This window comes from Contarinia nasturtii, unplaced genomic scaffold, assembly GCF_009176525.2.
Source record: "Contarinia nasturtii isolate CC-2019 unplaced genomic scaffold, AAFC_CNas_1.1 Cnas_scaffold_285, whole genome shotgun sequence".
NCBI classification, from domain to species: domain Eukaryota; kingdom Metazoa; phylum Arthropoda; class Insecta; order Diptera; family Cecidomyiidae; genus Contarinia; species Contarinia nasturtii.
In genome coordinates, this window is record NW_022197640.1 from 5,870,933 (window position 1) to 5,884,436 (window position 13,504).

The 13,504-nt window shown below is 33.8% G+C and overlaps 1 protein-coding gene across 5 annotated transcripts in view; it reads right to left on the reverse strand.

Annotated features, from left to right (window-relative positions):
- Positions 1–13,504, reverse strand: part of LOC116337651 (poly(rC)-binding protein 3) — a 171,153-nt gene that overhangs the window by 124,228 nt on the left and 33,421 nt on the right. For all 5 annotated transcript variants that reach the window (XM_031762399.1, XM_031762398.1, XM_031762396.1 and 2 more), the window contains exon 3: positions 6,756–6,907. The gene's annotated coding sequence lies outside the window, so the exon portion shown is untranslated. The remainder of the gene's footprint in view (positions 1–6,755; positions 6,908–13,504) is intronic.

Consider the following 13,504-nt stretch of genomic DNA (forward strand, 5'->3'; position numbering starts at 1 on the left):
GTTGAATGTTGAACGATGTTTGGCGTCTCTCTAACACCCACTGTATCGGCATCAGAGTGTACCGTGTGTACGTGAACATATAGAGTATACATTGTGCCTTCATTAAGCGCAAAGTTTTAAAATGGTAAGAAAAGAAACGACGCGAAAGAAGAAAAAGAAAACATATGCGCGCGTGTGTGTGTGAGAGATGGAGAAAGGAGGGAAACTTGGAACATTTCCTCAAGACAATTGTTAAGTCATAATCGCGGGTACATAGAGCCTATGAACACACATAATCAATTTGTATTTGGGCAAAAATTGCTTTAAGCGGTGTTCGTTTCCTCTCCACCAAACGATTCGAATCAAAATTTTATTTGCAAATTCACGCATACACACACAGTCAAGCGACAAAAACAATAACCAACTCACAAACATATTTCGCATCGGGTTTGGGTTATCTCTAATTGAACAATATAAACGTTAGCTCAATGCTTGGTTCAAACTCATTCCAACTTTTACTCGCTCTCTCTCTCTCTCTTTCTCTCTCTTGTTTTCCCGCTTCTCGAGCTTCATCTGGTGCTCATCAGCGATGAAACATAATTGTTTGTGTTACCATTATTATTATTAAACATTGGCATGATGTGCTTTCGAAAGATAAGCGCAAAACGATGTTGATGATGATGATGGTATGCTGTCAGCACATCCATCCGCATCTTGTTTCTTTTCGTTCATGAATGAAAGAAACTGCTTGATTTTTTTACAATAATTTTCATATTCAGTGAAAATCTGTCATCAGCTTTGGAATGAGAGGCGAGACGATTTAAATGGTATCGGTAAGCAGCTTTTTCCATCAAGCATGAGAAGTAGATGGAACGAACAATATGTTCAGGCACCCATGGCACACATATTCAATACGCTATAATTGTATTTTATAAATTACAATAAAATAAAGTGTCATGAAGTCATTCATCTGATAGAAAACCCATTGAATTAAATGGGTTCTATTAAGTAAACATGTTTTTTTGTTTTGTGCGATTTTCTTTGGAAATATTGTTTTCATTCGCTGTTGTGCACAACTTTGTGTATGTGTGCGTGCCAGTCTGAGACTGGTATTTCGCCACTGCAACGCTATTTGCCAATGATCCATCCGCAAATAAGCGGACAACCCACAATAGAATAATAAAAACAAAGTTTAACAAAACAACGGAAAAAAAGACGTTGAGTGCAAAGGATAGAGCTCCTTTTTTCTAGATAGATTCCCACAAATGGTGAACCGAGCAAAAATTAAAGATAGAATGAAAGAGATACGAACGGAAAAACTGTGCACAAAATGACGTTGGCATAATCATAAAGTTTATTGTGATGCCACTGTTTGATATAATTTATTTCCATTAATTGAAAATCCACGGTGCGTACGCATACATATCTATGAAATTATTAACACACACTTATCGCATCGCAATGCATCGCACCAATATACATGGTACCGAAAGTTAGAGAGTATGAGCTTCATTTCAACAGCAAACTTTTATTTAACGCCTCAAACTAAACGCATAGTTGCTGAGAAAATAAAAGCATATTTTCATGTAATTTCAATTGAGTAAACGATAAAAACTCCATGGTAGTGCAAGTGAGGTGTATAGCACACTATATACACAAATTGAATAGTTGCGAATGCTTTCGAGAAATGAACTGAATGAACTGAGCAAGGGAAAGAGAGAATCAAAAAATGTTTGTTACTTTTTCGAAATTCAGTGCCGATGCGGATGAAGCGGATCTTCATGAAAAGTTGAACAAATTTCTGATTGTCTTCAAAACATCACAAATACTTGATTCATTTTATATATATGAAAAAAAGTCCGGTATGTGCGAAATTAAAACATTCAGATTATATAAATTTGAGACGGTAGAGAGAGAGAGAGAAAGCGAAGAGGAGAATGATGATGATAATAGTGACATGAGCCAACGAACGAGCGACAAGACGGCGGAGGAGTGGATGGAAAGTACAAATAAATAAAATAAATGCTTGAGCCATTGCCACGCGTCAGTCAGTGTCTCCATAGATAAGTAGATAAATCATTAAAATTTATTTATGCAGATTGCTTTGTTTGGATGAACGAAAAAGAAGAATGGCGAGGAATCTAGCACATCATAGACAGAACTGTTCCATATTAAGGCAAACATAGAAAGCGATAGAACACAGATTTTCACAGCAATTTTTCAAAGTAAAATCAATGTACAATGTACATAAAATTGAATGATGAATAGACGCCTTCATGATTTACACATTTAGTTAGATATACCATTTCAACCATCATCAACCTTAACAATGTTTAGAATGTCAGATATTCAACATTTTATTGTTATTCGTTTTTCTCACATTTTTCTCACTCATTTATTTTGCTCTCTGTCGTACTTTTCCATGCTCGATTGGTGTGCGCCAATTGCGAGCCACGTGTATGTTATGTTTTCGAATTGCCTATCATCCGCATGATCAACATAATTCCCAAACGTCCTTCGCTATCCTTCGAAGTATGCCTTTTACATTCGTTTTTAGAAATGGATGCCTCAAGAATAACGAACGACGTCGAAAACATTCACTGCGATACTACATAAAATTACTTCAATATGGTAAACATCTACTCAAAATGTTAATATGTTTCATCAAAATTGAATATGAAAATCCAAATAAATCAAGTTGGACTTTTAGCCTAAACAAAACCTAGCATTTATCCGTTTTATAAATTGCTTAAGAGTTTACTTTTTTGGTTTTTTTGCTTGTCGTCTGTGGAGAAAATCATAATTTTGATCGCTATATTTTTATCTTTTATGATAATCAATCTTTTGATTGTCTTTTCTTCATTTCTACATTGATTTGAATAGTTTCCTTTGAATTTTTGGAAATGTCGTGGAAATATCAAAAATAATTACGAAATTATTTCAACGAGTAAATATTTTTTCAGGGTTGGTATGTTTGCGATCATCATAGCAAAAATCATTAGAATTATATTTCTACGCTTGGAATGTGTGAGGGCGTGAATCTAAATATAATTGTCCCTCTGACTGGGGATAGTCACAAAATCATTTATTAACCACTTTCAATTTGGAATACATTCTATAATCTTATGTCCATCTATATTTAATTTGAGCTTTTTGCCCATGCATCATGTGAACATTCCATTTGCCGTTAACTTAAATTCTTATCAAATTACACTGTTTCACCGATCTGCAATTTGTATTGTTCGCTATTCGTTTGACCAAATTATGGTGTGCCGATTCAATGACAAACAACTTCATCAAATGGTTCGTAGGTGTGGTGGATTACTGGCGACAATTAAATCAAAATCAATTTCTTGTGGAATTAGTACAATAAATTGCCAGCAAATCAAATCTAAATAGATTAGCTCATTGAAATTAATGCGATCCAAAGAATACTACTTAACTTTTAATTTGATATCAAGAAAAGAACGTAATTGACGAGACCAAAACTCTTCTTTAAATAATACTTGAATAGTTCAAAATTGGCCACCACCTATCATTAGAAAAATGAAATATTTACAAAACACTTTTGCAACGGAAGGGGTAAAATTAAAACTAACAACAATGCTACAACATGGATATTTTTCAATCATTGTGAATAATCAATCTTATTCGTTTTACAATTTTCCGTATGAATCGTATGAGATAAGTCTGTTTTTTTTTCTCGAATCTAATCCACATCAAAGTTGATCGTCGTTACTTCAAGTTCCATGTATTCAAGCAGAAGTGGGAAAAAAGCATTTTCAGTTGAATGCGAATTAAGTGGTTCACCGATTTTTCAAGTGTTTCAATCAACGGAATCGCATATAGATATGTGTGAGAGGCAATGATGATGGACAATAGCTGATTTCAACTTGAAAGCAGCCAATCGATGTCGCATTAAAGGACGTGCATCATACTTAAATGAGTTCGCATTTGAAAGCGTTGCGCGCCTTATATATGTGTGTATATATATATTTATAAATGCAAGTGGGTGTTGCACACCACGTTCGATCCAATTTTATATTCAGTCTGTGGTTAAACGTGTAAGAGCGCTAGGGCTCTTTAGCATATCAAATGTGGCAATATGTGTGTACACTGTACGTACTGTACATAGATGTACAATACATGTGTGCGAATATGACTATGGGGTTGCAATTGCGGAGAGTATATTTGTATCGCTTGCCAATATTGCCAGCAATCGCTTTATTGACGTTAAATCAACATAATTGAGTGCATGTTGGTCTATTTGATGATAAATGTTGGCTTGTCGTCACACTGAGATGGGACATCGCTACTCCACCTCGCTTCAGTGATAATAATGATGATGGGTAGACAGAGACGACGATACAAAAGAGTGAGAAACAGAGGATCATATGCAGACTTTTCGATTTGACTTAACATAACCATTTTCGCCATATATTTACTGTGGTATCGAGTGTTATGGCAAAAACGAGATGAGAAAAAAAAAACGAAATAAACAAACAGATGCGTCAAAACCCCACTTATCATTTATGTTCATTTACACGTTATTGTTGTTGTTTTCTATCACATAAACTGAACAAGTACATATCATTATTAATATCGTTGCCATAATCACTCATCAGCTGAATGTGACCGCGAATGTTTTCATTTTATTTCAATCTCATATTTAATTCATATTGATAAATTATTATTATATCTTTAAATCATTCCATAATTGCTCTGTCAACAACAAATTCTGATGAAGCATAATTGATATGATGAAATTGGTGACACTTGTCTTTTTTCATAATTTTAATGCACATCATATGCTATTTCATCATTTTTAGTCTTCGTGCTTACAAACCACAAAAAATAATAATAAATAACCAACGCAAAACAAAATATTTAATACTTTTCTGTACATGAACAAAGTGTGAAAATTAAAAATTCATTAGAACTGACATAGAATGAAAATTGATTTTGACGTAGCCTCGAAGCATAGTAAAAGATGTCTTTATACAGGTGCCATCTATTACCCATGGGTTAAAATCACCAAAAAAGCTAAATTTGAGCACGTGCCCTTTTAGGTTAAAATGTTCCACTAGAACTGAGTATGTAATGACAATGGGCAACTTGGTACCCTTAAATGTGAGCTCGGCATCCCGAGCCTTCCTTAAATCTCAAGGTCGCTTTGAAAGAAAAATTGTTCCCAAAAATGTATGATTTCAGCATACGCTATAAATTGATGATATCGATACAGAAATCGCAGCTAACATCAAAATTCAAAAATAAATTGTATGAAAATATACATAAATTTTCCGGTATTATTACAAAAAAAAAGTCGTAAAAATTACAGAACGAATACAGAAACGTCAAAATGTTACGTTAATTAAATATTTATCCACTAATGTTCATTCATCGTTTTTCGGTGAAACATTACATTGCTCTTCTGTTTAAATAGTAAATCGAAAGTTTTCGCAATGAGATCGTCAACATAAATCGATATCAAATTCAGCGCCATGAATGAACAATGTTGCTAATTTGTGATTTTATCTCACCCCCTCTCACTGCCATCCAAAATTGAATAACTATAATAAGAAACGAGCGAAAAAGTGTGAATACACTGATGAAAATTTGACTGTAAAAGTTCATACTGAAATTGATAGTTGTTGATTTCGAATGAAAATTGGACAAATTGCAACTTTTCAAGCATTGTCTTCAGGTTATTTGTGTCTTTAACCAATTCCACTTCCAATTCTCAGTATGTTGGTTGAAAATTTGACAATGAAATGTTTTTCAGTGTATTAATGAAGAAAAGAGTGAAATAGAATAAATGTCACATTCAAATTTGCAATAAGAACATTCAAAGCATCTGCCAAGAATGGAACATTCATTCGAAAAGTATTGCAGCGAATGTCGTTGTCGTCGACTGGAGAGGAAATGAAATGTGAAACGAAAAGGAAGCATATAATAACAATAATACCGGATTATATAACAGCACAATAGTGCCAAACTATTTGTGAAATATTTAAGCTCTTTTCCTTGCACTTTCTCTCTCATTCTCTCTCTCTCTCTCTCTCTCTCTCTCTCTCTCTCTCTCTCTCTGCCTCCAACACGAACATTCGAATTCGTTTTCGTTATCGTTTTCGGTGTACCGCGCTAAGCCATTTACACTACGTTTGCTATCAACAGTGCAATACACCCCATCCGGTATCCATTAAAATTAAGATAATATTGTTTCAGTTAAAATTGTTAATTGTTTCCACGTTTAACTTTTGACAATTTATATGTACAAAATGACCTAAATAGAAACGAATTCGGCGTATTTTATCTGTGATTGACAATCACTGATTGTAAGCTATAATATATAACCGAAATGGATGAGCTTTCGAAATGACAATGAACGATGACAAAAAGACTGGAGCGGTTGTGGGATACAGTCAACAATTGTGAGGGGATTGTGAACGGAGTATCCGCAAAGTAAGTTTTTGCTGCTAATGATTTGATTGTAAAATGAATTTCCTTTTCATAACTGGGCTCGAACATTTTCATAGCCCGTAATTTGCCTAACTTTATTTTTTTCATCCGATAAGCTGTTATAGAAACATCTCCAACAACTTTGAATTATAGAAAACACACTGGTAATTAAACAAAAAGAAAAAGAGATAAAACCCCAAAAAAAAAAGATTTACGAATTGCATAAGGAACATAGTACGCGAAGCGAAAACATTTTGTTTCGTCATCATTTGCACAAGTCAGGCTTGGAGAAAAAAAAAGTTTCGACATCGACTTACCTTTTCTCGAAATGAGCGAACAGATATTTTAATATTCCCACAATTTGACTCTTGTCGGACTCCGTTTTAGCGGGTTTTCCGTAAACCAGTAATATTCAGTATTTACTTTCTTATCCGTTGCAAATAGTCGTCTGGCCAATTTTACAAGAGATCTGTATTTTGAATAAAGTAAACGTAAATGATAAAAAAATATTAGTCTTTCATGTCACTTCCAAATGTGCGTCTCATTGTGCGCTCAGTTTCTTTTCTTATAACTATATCAACCATTTGGAAATGCATGTGACATTCACAATAGCTGGAGAAATTGCCCATTTACTTCCAATTTTATATGTAGATTACAGTACACATTGCACATATGAAAATAATATTCAGACTAATGACACTAATTTCGCCGTGTTGAATAACGCTTTCGTTCATATCTCTTTATTGTAATCAACTCGGACCGTCGCCCTGTCCAAATCCCATTAAAAATGGAAAAGTTCATATGGATTTTCATTGCTAAACCTTTAAGTACTTTTTTTGTTAAGGAAGTGTTATTAGATGTTCAATTTTAAAAAAATGTCCACGGACACTAAGGTTATAATAAACTTGACATTCCAACAGTCACTAATATCAGTCCGAATATGCTGTGCGTGTATATATAAAACTGATTTCCGTCATTGAAATAATGAATTTTCAAAGTTGTTCAATTCGGATATACATATCACATGGATGCTCCTATATCTTTCAATGACTGAATAACTAGATAAATAAATAAAGAACGAACTTTAGACCAAACTTTAAAATGAACTAATAAGAAACTATTACAATGATTTGAAAATGTTTTTTTTTTTTCACAAATTACTTTAAATTTGAACAAAGTACGTGCAAATTTCTCGCAAGAAAATATACTCTGAGTGGAACTTGAACCGCATGCGGTAAAATACACAGCAATTCAAAAATAAAGTCAAATTAATTCGATATGTAGAAAGTTTACGAAGAAGCTGGATTTATTTTCACTTTTCATTATCGATTGTAGTCGGTCCATAATCGAATAGGCTATGTGAGAAACAAAGTAAATTAATGAGAAAAAAAAAACCAATAAAACTAAAGAACATTTTGGCATTCAGATCACAAATTGTCGACGGACAAAAGAAAATAAGAATGAAGTTTTCCAATGATCAAGTGCAAACTAAAGTGACAAAAGTGCCAGACAATCCCGATAAAAATGATAGAGAATGAGTGAGCGAGAAAGAGAGGTAAGAGGAATGAAAAGAATGTACGGTCAAATAATAATGGAACAGATCATGTCTGTGATAAAGGTCATGCCATCGTCTGGAATTACGTCGACAAAGTATTATACAATGGTATCAAGTGCTCATTTTATTTTCACCAAAAATCCATTCAATTAGACATTGGCATGAAAAAGATGGCCAAGTGATTTTCGAACGATTTTTGTTTCGCTTTTTTTCTGAACAAACCACTTTTCATCTCTGTAAATAAACGAATAGCGAGGAATTATGCTACTTTGGGCTTTTGTCTACCTCCATTTGGTACATTCATCATTGCATTTGCTGCTTTCGCCTAGTGCCTCATAATCACCATCTTGTAACGATCAACGCACTAAAGTGTGTTTGTGTAGTGTACAATGTCCACACTACGGCTTATCACGTCACACACATATAATCTATAATGTGTATTACACTTACGAACTTGAATTGTAGTGGCAAAAGTAAAATGTGAATTAGCACAAGATCTGAATATAAATTACGTTTAATGTTTATTTATTTTATGTAATAGCACATCGGAAAATGGTGAATTGTGTCGTAATGGTGATTTTCATGAATTGTGCGCGAAATTAAGGAGTGTGACAGAGAGGAAAAATGTGTGATAAAGCTGTGAAATAACCGAAATTAAAGTGTGTGTGTGTGAGAGAGTGTTTATGTGTGTATACAATACGCTTTTGTTGAATGAACATTAAGGGCTTCTTTTTCTATTTCGTTTCTATCTTTCTCCTCTCTCTCTCCTTCGCATTTCTCAGCTGGAGCTAACGATTTAGCATGCGTCGCGTGGCTCTTGTGACTTTATTACAACGTATTTTATTGACATAACATATGTAATTGTGTACCTCGTTCATTTTGAACAATGTCGGAACTATATTTATATTCATTTGTACAAATATGGGCGCTTTTTTATTTTATGTGGTCTGTGTTCAAATTGGATCAAATAAAGTTAGCACTATATAATGCTAAATTGTGAGCCAAATTATGTCATCAGCTTGTCTGTTCATCGGTTTCCATTGGATCGTGTTCGATTTTTTCTCTCTCCTCTTTATTCGTTCGCTGTTCGATATCGAAATGCCAATGTTTAAAAAAAAAAAAAACATATTTAGCAAATATATACCATATCATGCTTTATAAATGCAAATGGATACTTTTCCTGTAAATTTGAATACGAACTCACTACACGAAAAATCTAGGAGGCAACGGGAGAAAATAAAAATAAGATAAAAACGTGGATTTGTTCACTTTTATTGCAATCTGTATTGTTTGGTGTTGACAGAGGTAGAACGCAAACAAAATGTGGCATGAAAATATTTTAATTAAATTGCGGACACCGTCGGGGAAAAACACGAGATATATGCACAACCAACACAAAATATTCCACATGGATGATGTCATTTACGTGCCAAACGGTTATTTTAAACATTGTGTATGTATGTTTGTCCGAGCAGAGAGAATGATGGGAACAACAAGAGCAGCAGAGAAAAAAAAACAGAGTGAGCGCCACACCATAAGAAACATGGGCATAACGATTATATCACATTACCGTTCGGTATACGTACATGTGTTCCAAATTGCCGATACTTCGTGCCATGGATCTAAATGAATCTTTTTCGAATAATATGCACTTCATTAAAAGTGTTGTATATACTTCGTGCTGCCATGTTGCAAACCATTTCGTTTCGTTTCATTGGGAGAGAGCTTTTTTTTCATGAATGTATGTGTCACACTCTAAATTTCAACAACATTTTCTCTATTGGAGTAACAAAAGCAGAGATTTTATCACCGAAATTATTATTTTTATTGTTATTATCATCATCATTGTTTGTTAAATTAAATAAGTGTGAAAAATTTCAACACGTTTTTGATCTATATGAGTGGTATTGGAGCCAAGATAAAAGATAAAATGTTTTTCAATGAAAGTTGATCAAATGGAGGGGAAAAAAACGTTGGAATTTCAGTGAGCCGATCATTTCATTATATTTGAAAGTGAATGGGATGTGACTGTTTCAAAATGCGATGGTGCCAATTTGATTGTGGACTTTTTCATTTATTGTCTCTTCACACTCTTCCAATGAAACCTATGGATGACCTATCGACCAGTATGTTTACGCCATATTCGGTGAAAATACAAATAATTTCATGCCCTTCGATAAAAAAAAAAAACGGAAAAACAGTAAGCCAATTGGCGTTTCCTATCCACTTTGGTTCGGTGTGTGACTTTCACATTAAGATAATCTTCATAATCATATTAACAATACGTTGCCGCTTTTTATCAAATTTCCTCTCTTTCCCTTTTCGAAATTAAAAAAAAAAATCTCAATAATTACACAAAATCGCCTCTCCTCAACCAATATTTAGTCTGTGCCACACAGACAAGAAGTTGTTAATTATATTCGAAATTGAAAATAGGTTCGTAAAAGACGAATTAAATAAGATGGGATACTCGATAAAGTGGGATACTCGAGTGTGTCAAACGGAAAAAAGATGTGGCAAATGTTTTTATTACTTACAAACGCACACCAACGAGTCAATAGAACCCATAAACTTTACAATATATATAGTATATCCTGTGGCAGTTAGAATGGCAACGACTAAAAAGACATACTAAAAAGGAGATTTAGCTTCTAATACATGCATAGCATGGCATGGACTACTGTTTCGGTCGGGAAAAAATAGTCAAGTGATTCGACCTCCAAAAACAGAATATAATTCACTTTTCCTGAAAATAATATGGCTCGACAAATTTTTTTTTCGTTGCTATTAAATATTCTTTTGTGGTGTGGGCTGCGGGCATACCTCTGTTTATATTTCTATGATGAAAATGACAGCCTAAATAAATATCACATAAAACTCACAAAAGCAAATGAGCAAAAATTATTATTAATTTCAAGTTTCGTGCAGTTCTTCCGTCCGTCCGTCTGTTCGTTTCTTCTTTCTTTCGTTCCATGTTGTCTCTCAAAGTTAAGTTGAACCAAATCATTTCAATTCGTTCTTTTTCGGTAATTGTATTTGCTGGTCCCAAAAACCAATCCTTCAGCTTGAATACTTGAAGCGTTCAAATCAAACTAACAAAAAGTACGACTTCTGTTAAGAGATTCAGAAGATGAATCTCAAGCAGACTCATACAAAATTCTAGCATAACGTAAAATGCAATGAGGGCTTTTTTTTATCATATTACATCACGATAAGAGCGTGGAGTTGAAAATGCGGCAAGGAGCTCCCTTCCAGTTAATGAGAACATTTTCGATGGAAATAAATTTTCTTCGTATAATTCATTTTGCCGCGTGAATTTCACAAATGTCTATGAGTAAGCGATTTTTGGTGTGGTGCTCGAATTTCGCTATTCTTTCCATTTTCCAACAAACATTTTGTGGAATGAGGTAGAGAGCGAGAGAGTAGTGGAGTAAAGAAATCAGAGATTTCAACGAGTGAAATGGTGAATATTGGCTTTTGCTTTGGCTTTGACGACCCCTTTCCATCATAAACACAAAAACACTTATTCGCAAAATAAACCGTAAGAACATACTAAAATCACCACTTGGCTTTAATCCGTAAATGAATGAGATGGGCCATGGCGATGAAAATCAGACAATAATAATAATAATTTTTTTTGATAAATGATTATGATGTTCGGAGTGAAGATTGAAAAGTACGAGAAGCACTTTCATTGTTACTGTAATCTTTAATCTTTCACTTTTCAAGTTATATTGAAACTATAAATCCAAAATGGAATATAATAGCTTCGGGATCAATTAAAATCACATTTAGATAAATTGGTACATTATATTATGAGATCATAATTTTCGTTTGCCTGTCGACAATATCATCGAAAATAATCACAATAATAGCGTGTGCCATCCCGATGGGCCGGGTCACATACTTTCGTTGTCATATATTGATTTTGTGACTTGATCTAATTAAATTTCGATTGACTCAATCATGCAGTAGAACAGTGGCAATTGACATTCGCTAGTGTCTCAAGATCATTCCGTAGCTGATCAAATGTAATATTTATTGAATTGGATGAGAACCGATTTTTCGACGATGCAACGTCAAACGGATAAAATTCCTCTATCATGGAGTGTCATTCAGTCTAATTGAATAATTTAAATAAAAGTATGCGTGTGATATGCAAAAAGCGTATGTATGTTTCGAATGAGCGGTGTATCACAATTTTCGACAAAATACTTAATTTATACGAATTATATAATTTATTAATTTTAAGCATAGTTTTGCACATAGTTGGCTAGAATGTGCCTTCCTTATTTTTCCCCGTATTCGTTCTCTTCATCATCATCATCATCTCCTTTCTTAATTGCGATTTGAAGACTGAAATTTAATTTATCTCGAAGGAAATTTAAATTGACTGAAAAATTACATTGAAATTTCACGTTCGTAATATTTTAAAAGTTAAAAAATTCTTCGTTAACGAGTTCACTTTTACGCCAATGCATTTGCATTGGGGGAGGTTTGTAAACCGGATGAACTTCACTCTGTTCAATTTTGTGTGCCGAAAATAAACGAAAGAAAAAAAAAATCGAAAAAAAGGTGGAACATAACGTGGCGCGGTTGTAAAGTGAGAAATATCGTTTAAGTTTTTGATTGTAATCTAGAATTTTTGGTACATGACGAAAATGACGACGACAATGTTTCGAACGGCATAAAAAAAACCTTGGTCGAAAATGGCAAAAACTTTACACACTAACGACATGATATGCTTTCTTTGTTCATCTTACTCAAGTCTTGGGTGTATACGTAGTGTTAGTGTAACAGAATAAGACTGCATTTCTCACACATACATATATAATTCTGGAATAAAGCAACGAAATGACTTATTTGCATACCTAAAAAAGCATTTTCGGCTTAGACAATTCAAAATGAACGACGAAATGAGCGAAAATTATGCTGATTGAAATTATGAATAATAAATATGTATTTTTGCACATTTAGCTTGCAAGTATGCAATATCATCTGAAAATTCTCACGTTTTTTCGACGATGACACTCTCCTTTTTTCCGTACACATTCTTTGTATTCTGAAGCCGCTATCATTTATTACGTTTTCAACTTTTCTCTTTTTATCCGACATTTTTGTTCGCTTTAATCATGTGTCCTTTGCGCTCTTTTATTACATTTGCTCACATAATCGAAAGAAGAGAAAAAAAACGAAAAATCATGAAAACCAAAACGACAACAATTATTATCCAAAAAGGATACACGCTCATTATGTCTGACATTGTGCACTGGCCACCAAATATTTCAACATTTAACACAGATGATTCAGTTGAAAATTATCCCAATTTTCCGTAGGTATTATCATTATTTTATCAAATGAATAGCCCATTAGTTACTCCCACAAGGTTCGTGCCATTTTCCGAATGTCCTCTCATCATAATAATAATGAAATTAGCGAACACACAAAGTGCATACATTGAAATATATATACATCAGTAATGTGCGAAGGGGGGGGTAGGGGGGGGTTTAC